General features: G+C 40.7%; 1 long non-coding RNA gene across 1 annotated transcript; it reads right to left on the bottom strand.

Annotated features, from left to right (window-relative positions):
* Positions 1-13: 13 nt before the first annotated feature.
* Positions 14-8,250, bottom strand: LOC127926009 (uncharacterized). Its single transcript, XR_008123053.1, has 3 exons — positions 8,143-8,250; positions 1,350-1,448; positions 14-309 (listed from the first exon to the last, which is right to left on the bottom strand). It is a non-coding gene; the product is annotated as an uncharacterized LOC127926009 (long non-coding RNA).
* Between the last annotated feature and the right edge of the window lie 7,207 nt (positions 8,251-15,457).

The following is a 15,457-nucleotide window of genomic DNA, read 5'->3' as shown; positions in this document are numbered from 1 at the left end:
TGTCTTGTAATGCAGTGAGTCAGTGGTTCCTGTTCCACATGTAATTGCTTTGTAGTAGTTAAAAATAATGTTTTTATATTTCTATGTGATCAATCCATTAATAATATAGACCTACATGCAACAGTATGTCTTGTGCTTTTGGCAATGATTTATGTATAATAATGATGTATAACAAGTGATACCATGTGTGTCTGCAGAGCATTTTGTCTTCATTTTGGCAGATTAACTCAGGCTTATTTCTGAAGATTAACTCATGTTGGAGTTGGAGCTGTGACCGAAAGGTGGCTGGTTCGAATCCCGGGCCAGGCGCTGGAAAAAACAGGTGGAATTGATCTGACCACTGGAGGGCTGCTGGGTTCACATCCTCAAAACATGAACCTTTTGTTGATCAGAACGCTAGAGGTTCTTCTTCACTTCTTCACTGAACCCAAAAATATTTTTATTTTTTTCTTCTTTCATTGATTTCATAATTTAAGGAAGTGATAGAAGCCTTTTGGCTCTATAAGGAACCTTGTTTTCTAAACACGTTTTTCTTTTGATGATTTAATTATCTACATCATGTTATTTCAAGTTCTCTCTTTGGACACAACATCATGTTGTTAAATAATAATCATAAATTGTGCATGGATATAAATTGGGCAATTGAAAGTATCTAGGGTGTAATATGTGTTCAACGAAAATGAACATTGTTGCAACGTTGTAGGCAACATTATTGGCAAGGGACTTGATGCCTACTATGCCAAAGCTATTTAGAGTTGTTAAACGGGTGTGAAGAGTGTGTTGATGTAACAGTTATATTGTCAATATTCTGCTGGTAACAACCATCACAATTGGTTAAAAGATGCATTCCATTATATTAGTCAATAATTAAGAGAAGGCAAAGTGGTTGTGTCATGTGGAAATTCTATCAAATGTCTGACATTGCAACGAGTACAGTCAGGGTGGCGAGGAACCCCTGCAGTACCTCCACAGACCCCGGATTGAGAACCCCTGCAGTACCTCCACAGACCCCAGATTGAGAACCCCTGCAGGACCTCCACAGACCCCGGATTGAGAACCCCTGCAGTACCTCCACAGACCCCGGATTGAGAACCCCTGCAGTACCTCCACAGACCCCGGATTGAGAACCCCTGCAGTACCTCCACAGACCCCGGATTGAGAACCCCTGCAGTACCTCCACAGACCCCGGATTGAGAACCCCTGCAGTACCTCCACAGACCCCGGATTGAGAACCCCTGATTTAGCAGATGCTCTTATCCAGAACGATTTACAGTAAGTGCATTCATCTTAAGATAGCTATTTATTTTGGAAATAAACTTTATAAATTATTCATAAAATTATCATCTTACCTCTTAGCTTTGGTGTCATGTCCCTCAGAGAGATGAATTTTAGAGGCAGGGCCCCCCTCCTCTCTCTTCCCGGAGAGACTCATTTTAGAGCACTGACCCCTAAACAGAGATCCAGCATGTTGGTTGTGATTAACACAGTGACAACTAATTCTTGTTCTCATAAATTCATTATCTCTTTTAGAAATAAAACATTTACTAACAGACATAGAAACAGTCAGGTGATTTAATGCATCACATGAACATGTAGTTGTGACATTTCATCTCCATGGTAACTGTCAATAATAATAATAAGTCACTGTTTGTTAAGGTAGTTATAGACAGTACAGCAACAATAATAATAATAATAATAATAATAATAATAATAATAATAATAATAATAATAATAAGTCACTGTTTGTTAAGGTAGTTATAGACAGTGCAGCAACACAAGGCCATGTCTCACACTTATTTGTATTAATTAAAAGTAGGATATGTATTGTCTTTCAATCTGTTATTTTCTAAATGTATCTGAGAATGTAGACAGAAGGGCTAAAACAGACATTATTGATCTGAGGGGGAAATTATTGATTTCAGTTTCAACTGTTCTGCCTTATTATTATTCAACCATACTGGTCATTTATGAACATTTGAACATCTTGGCCATGTTCTGTTATAATCTCCACCCGGCACAGCCAGAAGAGGACTGGCCACCCCACATATGCTCTCTCTAATTCTCTATTTCTTTCTCTCTCTCGGAGGACCTGAGCCCTAGGACCATGCCCCAGGACTACCTGACATGATGACTCCTTGCTGTCCCCAGTCCACCTGGCCATGCTGCTGCTCCAGTTTCAACTGTTCTGCCTTATTATTATTCGACCATGCTGGTCATTTATGAACATTTGAACATCTTGGCCATGTTCTGTTATAATCTCCACCCGGCACAGCCAGAAGAGGACTGGCCACCCCACATAGCCTGGTTCCTCTCTAGGTTTCTTCCTAGGTTTTGGCCTTTCTAGGGAGTTTTTCCTAGCCACCGTGCTTCTTCACCTGCATTGCTTGCTGTTTGAGGTTTTAGGCAGGGTTTCTGTACAGCACTTTGAGATATCAGCTGATGTACGAAGGGCTATATAAATACATTTGATTTGATTTGATTGATCCATTCAGAAAGGTTTTTTGCAACAAGTGAGAGATTTTATATTATGTAAAGTAGGCTAGGTTATAATGTATACTAGCAGTTTGTCAGTGATATGCAGATGAAAGTCTATACCTCAGATATAGCCTACATGTCATCGATGACCAGCCTAAACCTGTTCAGATCAGTTCACATAATGTTATAGTCCTACCAGTAGCAGGACAGAGAATCTACACTGTATATGCAAACATATGTGGACACCCCTTCAAATTAGTGGATTCTATTTCAGCCACACCTGTTGCTGACAGGTGTATAAAGTCGGACAGCCAGCCATGCAATCTCCATAGACAAACATTGGCAGTAGAATGACCAGTACTGAAGATCTCAGTGCCTTTCAACGTGGCACCGTCATAGGATGCCACCTTTCCAACATGTCAGTTTGTCAAATATCTGCCTGCTAGAGCTGCCCCGGTCAGCTCAGAGATATGTAGATGCCAAGTGTGGAAGCACATAAAAATGATCTGTCCTCGGTTGCAACACTCACTACCGAGTTCCAAACTGCAATGTCAGCAAAATAACTGTTCATCGGGATCTTCATGAAATGGATTTCCGTGGCCAAGCAGCCGCACACAAGATCACCTTGCGCAATGCCAAGCATCGGCTTGAGTGGTGTAGAGCTCGCTGCCATTGGACTCTGGAGCAGTGGAATCTGGGTTTGGTGGATGCCAGGAAAACGCTTCCTGTCCGAATGCATTGTGCCAACTGTAAAGTTTGGTGGCGGAGGAAAATTGTCTTGGGCAGTTTGGGGAAGGCCCTTTCCAGTTTCAGCATGACAATATCCCCGTGCACAAAGCGAGGTCCATACAGTAATGGCTTGTCGAGATCGGTGTGGAAGAACTTGACTGGCCTGCACAGAGCCCTGACCTCAACCCCATTGAACACCTTTGGGATGAATTGGAACGCCGACTGCGAGCCAGGCCTAATCACCCAACATCAGTGCCCGACCTCCCTAATGCTCTTGTGGCTGAATGGAAGCAAGTCCCCGCAGTAATGTTCCAACATCTAGTGGAAAGTCTTCCCAGAAGACTGGAGGCTGTTATAGCAGCAATGGGGGACCAACTCCATATGAATGCCTATGATTTTGGAATGAGTGGACGTTTGACTGGCAGGTGTCCACATACTTTTGGTAATGTAGTGTATGTAGCCTAATCAAAATCAAATCAAATCTTATTGGTCACAATGTCTGAGCAGCATAGACTAAGATACAGTAGAATAGTATAGAATACACTATATACATATGAGATGAGTAATGCATAGACTAAGATACAGTAGAATAGTATAGAATACAGTATCTACATATGAGATGAGTAATGCATAGACTAAGATACAGTAGAATAGTATAGAATACAGTATCTACATATGAGATGAGTAATGCATAGACTAAGATACAGTAGAATAGTATAGAATACAGTATATACATATGAGATGAGTAATGCATAGACTAAGATACAGTAGAATAGTATAGAATACAGTATATACATATGAGATGAGTAATGCATAGACTAAGATACAGTAGAATAGTATAGAATGCAGTATATACATATGAGATGAGTAATGCATAGACTAAGATACAGTAGAATAGTATAGAATACAGTATCTACATATGAGATGAGTAATGCATAGACTAAGATACAGTAGAATAGTATAGAATACAGTATATACATATGAGATGAGTAATGCATAGACTAAGATACAGTAGAATAGTATAGAATGCAGTATATACATATGAGATGAGTAATGCATAGACTAAGATACAGTAGAATAGTATAGAATACAGTATCTACATATGAGATGAGTAATGTCAGATATTTAAAGCCGAGGCCAGATTCTTTTCACAACATTTCCAACAGAGACCATCAGGTTGGTCGGCATGATTAGTGATCAGACTGTAGCTCAAACCTACTGTGACTGTTGAATGTCTGACACGACCTAACTTTATAATAGTTGGTAGCCGACCTACCAGAATCTGCCCGTCTTTCCTTCAAATCAACACATTTATCTGTCTTCTAATGCAGTGGTGTGAAGTACTTCAGTAAAATACTTTAAAGTACAACTTAAGTAGTTTTTTTGGGGTATCTGTACTTTACTATTTATATTTTTAACAACTTTTAGTTTTACTTTTACTACAGTCATAAAGAAAATTATGTACTTTTTAGTCCGAACATTTTCCCTGACACCCAAAAGTACTCGTTACATTTTGAATGCCAAGCAGAACAGAAAATTGTCAAGAGAACATCCCTGGTCTTCCCTACTGCATCTTATCTGGCAGACTCACTAAACACAAATGCTTTGTTTTTAAATGATGTCTGAGTGTTGGAAAGTGACCCTGGCAATCCATGAATTAAAATAACAAGAACATTGTGCTGTCTGGTTTGCTTAATAAAATGAATTTAAAATTATTACTACTTTATTTTTTACTTTTGATGCTTAAGTATATTTCAAACCAAATACTTTTAGACTTTTCCTGAAGTATTATTTTACTGTGTGACTTTCACTTTTAATTGAGTCATTTTCTATGAAGGAATCTTTACTTTTACTCCAGTTTGAGAACTGAGTTCTGTTTCCACCACTGTTCTAACGTTCCATATGAGACACAGTTTCAACAGACATTCTGGAACTGAGTTCTGTTTCCACCACTGTTCTAACGTTCCATATGAGACACAGTTTCAACAGACATTCTGGAACTGAGTTCTGTTTCCACCACTGTTCTAACGTTCCATATGAGACACAGTTTCAACAGACATTCTGGAACTGAGTTCTGTTTCCACCACTGTTCTAACGTTCCATATGAGACACAGTTTCAACAGACATTCTGGAACTGAGTTCTGTTTCCACCACTGTTCTAACGTTCCATATGAGACACAGTTTCAACAGACATTCTGGAACTGAGTTCTGTTTCCACCACTGTTCTAACGTTCCATATGAGACACAGTTTCAACAGACATTCTGGAACTGAGTTCTGTTTCCACCACTGTTCTAACGTTCCATATGAGACACAGTTTCAACAGACATTCTGGAACTGCGTCGGCTACAAAATTACTTTCAATTTCATATCAGGAAATAAAGTAACGGTCACTGAGTGAATTAGTTGTGCATTGCCCGGCTCCCCGGGTGAGCAGAGTTTGAGCATTTTAGACCATTCCATTGGTCCATAAAATAAATGTCCACTCACCTGTAGCACCGGGCCATGCAAAACGATCCTCCTACTGTAGCAGAGACACAGAGTTCTAATCCCAGACGCGTTTCTTCAAGTCATCTCTCTTACATTATTATAGATAAACATATAATTTACTCGAAACCAAGTTTAGCTGTGTTTTTTCTCCAAGATGTGAGTTACGGTAGGACTTTAATAATTGTAAGCAGGCCTACAAACCCAAAAGGTTTTAATTTGAGTAATGCATAGACTAAGATACAGTAGAATAGTATAGAATGCAGTATATACATATGAGATGAGTAATGCATAGACTAAGATACAGTAGAATAGTATAGAATACAGTATCTACATATGAGATGAGTAATGCATAGACTAAGATACAGTAGAATAGTATAGAATACAGTATATACATATGAGATGAGTAATGCATAGACTAAGATACAGTAGAATAGTATAGAATACAGTATATACATATGAGATGAGTAATGCATAGACTAAGATACAGTAGAATAGTATAGAATACAGTATCTACATATGAGATGAGTAATGTCAGATATTTAAAGCCGAGGCCAGATTCTTTTCACAACATTTCCAACAGAGACCATCAGGTTGGTCGGCATGATTAGTGATCAGACTGTAGCTCAAACCTACTGTGACTGTTGAATGTCTGACGACGACCTAACTTTATAATAGTTGGTAGCCGACCTACCAGAATCTGCCCGTCTTTCCTTCAAATCAACACATTTATCTGTCTTCTAATGCAGTGGTGTGAAGTACTTCAGTAAAATACTTTAAAGTACTACTTCAGTAGTTTTTTTGGGGTATCTGTACTTTACTATTTATATTTTTAACAAATTTTAGTTTTACTTTTACTACAGTCATAAAGAAAATTATGTACTTTTTAGTCCGAACATTTTCCCTGACACCCAAAAGTACTCGTTACATTTTGAATGCCAAGCAGAACAGAAAATTGTCAAGAGAACATCCCTGGTCATCCCTACTGCATCTTATCTGGCAGACTCACTAAACACAAATGCTTTGTTTTTAAATGATGTCTGAGTGTTGGAAAGTGACCCTGGCAATCCATGAATTAAAATAACAAGAACATTGTGCTGTCTGGTTTGCTTAATAAAATGAATTTAAAATTATTACTACTTTATTTTTTACTTTTGATGCTTAAGTATATTTCAAACCAAATACTTTTAGACTTTTCCTGAAGTATTATTTTACTGTGTGACTTTCACTTTTAATTGAGTCATTTTCTATGAAGGAATCTTTACTTTTACTCCAGTTTGAGAACTGAGTTCTGTTTCCACCACTGTTCTAACGTTCCATATGAGACACAGTTTCAACAGACATTCTGGAACTGAGTTCTGTTTCCACCACTGTTCTAACGTTCCATATGAGACACAGTTTCAACAGACATTCTGGAACTGAGTTCTGTTTCCACCACTGTTCTAACGTTCCATATGAGACACAGTTTCAACAGACATTCTGGAACTGAGTTCTGTTTCCACCACTGTTCTAACGTTCCATATGAGACACAGTTTCAACAGACATTCTGGAACTGAGTTCTGTTTCCACCACTGTTCTAACGTTCCATATGAGACACAGTTTCAACAGACATTCTGGAACTGAGTTCTGTTTCCACCACTGTTCTAACGTTCCATATGAGACACAGTTTCAACAGACATTCTGGAACTGAGTTCTGTTTCCACCACTGTTCTAACGTTCCATATGAGACACAGTTTCAACAGACATTCTGGAACTGCGTCGGCTACAAAATTACTTTCAATTTCATATCAGGAAATAAAGTAACGGTCACTGAGTGAATTAGTTGTGCATTGCCCGGCTCCCCGGGTGAGCAGAGTTTGAGCATTTTAGACCATTCCATTGGTCCATAAAATAAATGTCCACTCACCTGTAGCACCGGGCCATGCAAAACAAACCTCCCACTGTCGCAGAGACACAGAGTTCTAATCCCAGACGCGTTTCTTCAAGTCATCTCTCTTACATTATTATAGATAAACATATAATTTACTCGAAACCAAGTTTAGCTGTGTTTTTTTCTCCAAGATGTGAGTTACGGTAGGACTTTAATAATTGTAAGCAGGCCTACAAACCCAAAAGGTTTTAATTTGAGAATGTTGATTTGTATGCCTCGAATATTAAATTATTTAAAAATATTTGATGATTAGCTGAATCAGGTATGTAAGTGCTGGTAAGAACAAAAGGATGGAGGAACCCTGAGATAAACATGAAACCATATCATTGAAAAGCTCCTCCACCATCTTTACCAGACGTTTTACTGATAACATGTAGGACTACTGATTAGTTTACACTTTGAAAACTGCTGTCTGTCAGCAACTCAGCTCCAGTAGCAGTTCTACTAACTAGTAATATCTCATTCCAGGTATTAATTATCTTACTTTGTCCATTAGAATAGATTATTGTTCAGAAATACTTACTTTATTTTTCAATAATCTCCATGTAGTCTTTTCTGCTCTGTCGTCTCAAAATGGATCCTGAACAAAAGAACAACTTTACTTTCTGTTTCAGCTCAGCCGCCTCCCCACCCTGATAATAAAGTGTTATATTGGTATCTTCCACTAGATGGCAGTAAACACCTGCTGTAACTAGACTTTACAACTCTGTGTTCGGTTTTATACAGGCAGTGTCCCAGAGTTGGAGTGCTGATCTAGGATCAGGTCCCCCCCTCTCCATGTAATCTGATTCATTATGATCTAGGATCAGGTCTCCCTCTCCATGTAATCTGATTCATTATGATCTTGGTTAATTATGATCTAGGATCAGGTCCCCCTCTCCATCTAATCTGACTCATTCTCTAATCTGATTCATTATGATCTAGGATCAGGTCCCCCTCTCCATGTAATCTGATTCATTATGATCTAGGATCAGGTCCCTTCTCTTCATGTAATCTGATTCATTATGATCTAGGATCAGGTCTCCCTCTCCATATAATCTTATTCATTATGATCTAGGATCAGGTCCTCCTCTCCATCTAATCTGATTAATTATAATCTAGGATCAGGTCTCCCTCTCCATGTAATCTGATTCATTATGATCTAGGATCAGGTCCCTCCTCTCCATGTAATCTGATTCATTATGATCTAGGATCAGGTCCCCCTCTCCATGTAATCTGATTCATTATGATCTAGGATCAGGTCCTCCTCTCCATGTAATCTGATTCATTATGATCTAGGATCAGGTCTCCCTCTCCATGTAATCTGATTCATTATGATCTAGGATCAGGTCCCCCTCTCCATGTAATCTGATTCATTATGATCTAGGATCAGGTCCTCCTCTCCATCTAATCTGATTAATTATAATCTAGGATCAGGTCTCCCTCTCCATGTAATCTGATTCATTATGATCTAGGATCAGGTCTCCCTCTCCATGTAATCTGATTCATTATGATCTAGGATCAGGTCCCCCTCTCCATGTAATCTGATTCATTATGATCTAGGATCAGGTCCCCCTCTCCATGTAATCTGATTCATTATGATCTAGGATCAGGTCCCTTCTCTCCATGTAATCTGATTCATTATGATCTAGGATCAGGTCCCTCCTCTCCATGTAATCTGATTCATTATGATCTAGGATCAGGTCTCCCTCTCCATGTAATCTGATTCATTAAGATCTAGGATCAGGTCCCTCCTCTCCATGTAATCTGATTCATTATGATCTAGGATCAGGTCCTCCTCTCCATGTAATCTGATTCATTATGATCTAGGATCAGGTCTCCCTCTCCATGTAATCTGATTCATTATGATCTAGGATCAGGTCCCCCTCTCTCCATGTAATCTGATTCATTATGATCTAGGATCAGGTCCCCCCTCTCCATGTAATCTGATTCATTATGATCTAGGATCAGGTCCCCCCTCTCCATGTAATCTGATTCATTATGATCTAGGATCAGGTCCTCCTCTCCATGTAATCTGATTCATTATGATCTAGGATCAGGTCCTCCTCTCCATGTAATCTGATTCATTATGATCTAGGATCAGGTCCCCCTCTCCATGTAATCTGGGTAATTGACTCACTACTGGATCAGAGCGTCTGCTAAATGACTCACTACTGGATCAGAGCGCCTGCTAAATGACTCACTACTGGATCAGAGTGTCTGCTAAATGACTCACTACTGGATCGGAGTTTCTGCTAAATGACTCACTACTGGATCAGAGCGTCTGCTAAATGACTCACTACTGCATCAGAGCGTCTGCTAAATGACTCACTACTGGATCAGAGTGTCTGCTAAATGACTCACTACTGGATCAGAGTGTCTGCTAAATGACTCACTACTGGATCAGAGCGTCTGCTAAATGACTCACTACTGGATCAGAGCGTCTGCTAAATGACTCACTACTGGATCAGAGCGTCTGCTAAATGATTCACTACTGGATCAGAGCGTCTGCTAAATGATTCACTACTGGATCAGAGTGTCTGCTAAATGACTCACCTCTGCATAAGGGGCGCCTGCTAAATGACTCACTACTGGATCAGAGCATCTGCTAAATGACTCACTACTGGATCAGAGTGTCTGCTAAATGACTCACTACTGGATCAGAGTGTCTGCTAAATGACTCACTACTGGATCAGAGTGTCTGCTAAATGACTCACTACTGCATCAGAGTGTCTGCTAAATGACTCACTACTGGATCAGAGTGTCTGCTAAATGACTCACTACTGGATCAGAGCGTCTGCTAAATGACTCACCTCTGCATCAGAGCGTCTGCTAAATGACTCACTACTGGATCAGAGCGTCTGCTAAATGACTCACTACTGGATCAGAGCGTCTGCTAAAATAATCACTACTGGATCAGAGCGTCTGCTAAATGACTCACTACTGGATCAGAGCGTCTGCTAAATGATTCACTACTGGATCAGAGCGTCTGCTAAATGATTCACTACTGGATCAGAGCGTCTGCTAAATGATTCACTACTGGATCAGAGCGTCTGCTAAATGACTCACTACTGGATCAGAGCGTCTGCTAAATGACTCACTACCGGATCAGATCGTCTGCTAAATGATTCACTACTGGATCAGAGCGTCTGCTAAATGATTCACTACTGGATCAGAGCGTCTGTTAAATGACTCACTACTGGATCAGAGCGTCTGCTAAATGATTCACTACTGGATCACAGCCATTAAACTCTGTCAGTTAGGTTAGTATTGAGGAGTAACTATAATGTAGTTGATCCATCCTCAGTGTTCTCCTATCACAGCCATTAAACTCTGTCAGTTAGGTTAGTATTGAGGAGTAACTATAATGTAGTTGATCCATCCTCAGTGTTCTCCCATCACAGCCATTAAACTCTGTCAGTTAGGTTAGTATTGAGGAGTAACTATAATGTAGTTGATCCATCCTCAGTGTTCTCCCATCACAGCCATTAAACTCTGTCAGTTAGGTTAGTATTGAGGAGTAACTATAATGTAGTTGATCCATCCTCAGTGTTCTCCTATCACAGCCATTATACTCTGTCAGTTAGGTTAGTATTGAGGAGTAACTATAATGTTGTTGATCCATCCTCAGTGTTCTCCTATCACAGCCATTAAACTCTGTCAGTTAGGTTAGTATTGAGGAGTAACTATAATGTTGTTGATCCATCCTCAGTTTTCTCCTATCACAGCCATTAAACTCTGTAACTGTTTTTAAGTCACCATTGGCCTCATGGTGAAATCAATGAGAGGTTTCCTTCCTCTCCGGCAACTAAGTTAGGAAGATGCCTGTATCTTTGTAGTGACTGGGTGTGTTGATACCCCATCCAAAGTGTAATTAATAATATCTTCACCAGGCTCAAAGGCAAATTCAATGCCTGCTTTTGTTTTTCCCATCTACCAATAAGTGCCCGTCTTTGTGAGGCACGGAGATGGAGATAGGAATTTGGACTTGTGGTTTTACTTAATTCTCCATACTGGCTAATGATTATAAAGCTGATTCTGAACTAATCATTAATTCATACATTGCGCCCCTGACCTGAGAGGATGGAAGTTCAATATGTAGCTAGATGTAGACGGCTAATGTTTAATAGTTAACTAGCGAACGTTGCGAACCAAGCTTTTTAGCCAAGTAGCCGAGGACATAAAATAAAGGTATGTACAGTATTTATTACCTCTCTCATCCTGCCTCATTTACACATGCTGTATATAGATCTACTGTATTTATTACCTCTCTCATCCTGCCTCATTTACACATGCTGTATATAGATCTACTGTATTTATTACCTCTCTCATCCTGCCTCATTTACACATGCTGTATATAGATCTACTGTGTTTATTACCTCTCTCATCCTGCCTCATTTACACATGCTGTATATAGATCTACTGTATTTATTACCTCTCTTATCCTGCCTCATTTACACATGCTGTATATAGATCTACTGTATGTATTACGTCTCTTATCCTGCCTCATTTACACATGCTGTATATAGATCTACTGTATTTATTACCTCTCTCATCCTGCCTCATTTGCACATGCTGTATATAGATCTACTGTATTTATTACCTCTCTCATCCTGCCTCATTTACACATGCTGTATAAACGGCACCGCTGGTTCTGCTCACACTGCCCTACCCTATGCTCTGACCTCTTTCTCCCCTCTCTCTCCAAATGAAATCTCGCGTCTTGTGACGGCCGGCCGCCCAACAACCTGCCCGCTTGACCCTATCCCCTCCTCTCTTCTCCAGACCATTTCCGGAGACCTTCTCCCTTACCTCACCTCGCTCATCAACTCATCCCTGACCGTTGGCTACGTCCCTTCCCTCTTCAAGAGAGCGAGAGTTGCACCCCTTCTGAAAAAACCTACACTCGATCCCTCCGATGTCAACAACTACAGACCAGTATCCCTTCTTTCTTTTCTCTCCAAAACTCTTGAACGGGCCGTCCTTGGCCAGCTCTCCCGCTATCTCTCTCTGAATGACCTTCTTGATTCAAATCAGTCAGGTTTCAAGACTAGTCATTCAACTGAGACTGCTCTTCTCTGTATCACGGAGGCGCTCCGCACTGCTAAAGCTAACTCTCTCTCCTCTGCTCTCATCCTTCTAGACCTATCGGCTGCCTTCGATACTGTGAACCATCAGATCCTCCTCTCCACCCTCTCCGAGTTGGGCATCTCCGGCGCGGCCCACGCTTGGATTGCGTCCTCCCTGACAGGTCGCTCCTACCAGGTGGCGTGGCGAGAATCTGTCTCCTCACCACGCGCTCTCACCACTGGTGTCCCCCAGGGCTCTGTTCTAGGCCCTCTCCTATTCTCGCTATACACCAAGTCACTTGGCTCTGTCATAACCTCACATGGTCTCTCCTATCATTGCTATGCAGACGACACACAATTAATCTTCTCCTTTCCCCCTTCTGATGACCAGGTGGCGAATCGCATCTCTGCATGTCTGGCAGACATATCAGTGTGGATGACGGATCACCACCTCAAGCTGAACCTCGGCAAGACGGAGCTGCTGTTCCTCCCGGGGAAGGACTGCCCGTTCCATGATCTCGCCATCAGGGTTGACAACTCCATTGTGTCCTCCTCCCAGAGCGCTAAGAACCTTGGCGTGATCCTGGACAACACCCTGTCGTTCTCAACTAACATCAAGGCGGTGGCCCGTTCCTGTAGGTTCATGCTCTACAACATCCGCAGAGTACGACCCTGCCTCACACAGGAAGCTGCGCAAGTCCTAATCCAGGCACTTGTCATCTCCCGTCTGGATTACTGCAACTCGCTGTTGGCTGGGCTCCCTGCCTGTGCCATTAAACCCCTACAACTCATCCAGAACGCCGCAGCCCGTCTGGTGTTCAACCTTCCCAAGTTCTCTCACGTCACCCCGCTCCTCCGCTCACTCCACTGGCTTCCAGTTGAAGCTCGCATCCGCTACAAGACCATGGTGCTTGCCTACGGAGCTGTGAGGGGAACGGCACCTCAGTACCTCCAGGCTCTGATCAGGCCCTACACCCAAACAAGGGCACTGCGTTCATCCACCTCTGGCCTGCTCGCCTCCCTACCACTGAGGAAGTACAGTTCCCGCTCAGCCCAGTCAAAACTGTTCGCTGCTCTGGCCCCCAATGGTGGAACAAACTCCCTCACGACGCCAGGACAGCGGAGTCAATCACCACCTTCCGGAGACACCTGAAACCCCACCTCTTCAAGGAATACCTAGGATAGGATAAGTAATCCTTCTCACCCCCCTTTAAGATTTAGATGCACTATCGTAAAGTGACTGTTCTACTGGATGTCATAAGGTGAATGCACCAATTTGTAAGTCGCTCTGGATAAGAGCGTCTGCTAAATGACTTAAATGTAAATGTAAATGTAGATCTACTGTATTTATTACCTCTCTCATCCTGCCTCATTTACACATGCTGTATATAGATCTACTGTATTTATTACCTCTCATCCTGCCTCATTTACACATGCTGTATATAGATCTACTGTATTTATTACCTCTCTCATCCTGCCTCATTTACACATGCTGTATATAGATCTACTGTATTTATTACCTCTCTCATCCTGCCTCATTTACACATGCTGTATATACATCTACTGTATTTATTACCTCTCTCATCCTGCCTCATTTACACATGCTGTATATAGATCTACTGTATTTATTACCTCTCTCATCCTGCCTCATTTACACATGCTGTATATAGATCTACTGTTTTTATTACCTCTCTTATCCTGCCTCATTTACACATGCTGTATATAGATCTACTGTATTTATTACCTCTCTCATCCTGCCTCATTTACAAATGCTGTATATAGATCTACTGTATTTATCACCTCTCTCATCCTGCCTCATTTACACATGCTGTATATAGTTCTACTGTATTTATTACCTCTCTCATCCTGCCTCATTTACACATGCTGTATATAGATCTACTGTATGTATTACGTCTCTTATCCTGCCTCATTTACACATGCTGTATATAGATCTACAGTATTTATTACCTCTCTCATCCTGCCTCATTTACACATGCTGTATATAGATCTACTGTATTTATTACCTCTCTCATCCTGCCTCATTTACACATGCTGTATATAGATCTACTGTATTTATTACCTCTCTTATCCTGCCTCATTTGCACATGCTGTATATAGATCTACTGTATTTATTACCTCTCTCATCCTGCCTCATTTACACATGCTGTAAATAGATCTACTGTATTTATTACCTCTCTCATCCTGCCTCATTTACACATGCTGTATATAGATCTACTGTATTTATTACCTCTCTTATCCTGCCTCATTTACACATGCTGTATATAGATCTACTGTATTTATTACCTCTCTCATCCTGCCTCATTTACACATGCTGTATATAGATCTACTGTATTTATTACCTCTCTCATCCTGCCTCATTTACACATGCTGTATATAGATCTACTGTATGTATTACCTCTCTCATCCTGCCTCATTTACACATGCTGTATATAGATCTACTGTATTTATTACCTCTCTTATCCTGCCTCATTTGCACATGCTGTATATAGATCTACTGTATTTATTACCTCTCTCATCCTGCCTCATTTACACATGCTGTATATAGATCTACTGTATTTATTACCTCTCTCATCCTGCCTCATTTACACATGCTGTATATAGATCTACTGTATTTATTACCTCTCTCATCCTGCCTCATTTACACATGCTGTATATAGATCTACTGTATTTATTACCTCTCTCATCCTGCCTCATTTACACATGCTGTATATAGATCTACTGTATTTATTACCTCTCTCATCCTGCCTCATTTACACATGCTGTATATAG

Source organism: Oncorhynchus keta, unplaced genomic scaffold, assembly GCF_023373465.1.
Source record: "Oncorhynchus keta strain PuntledgeMale-10-30-2019 unplaced genomic scaffold, Oket_V2 Un_contig_659_pilon_pilon, whole genome shotgun sequence".
In the NCBI taxonomy this organism is placed as follows: Eukaryota; Metazoa; Chordata; class Actinopteri; order Salmoniformes; family Salmonidae; genus Oncorhynchus; species Oncorhynchus keta.
The sequence above is the reverse complement of the archived record's forward strand: the minus strand, read 5'-3'. Positions and strand labels throughout refer to the sequence as shown.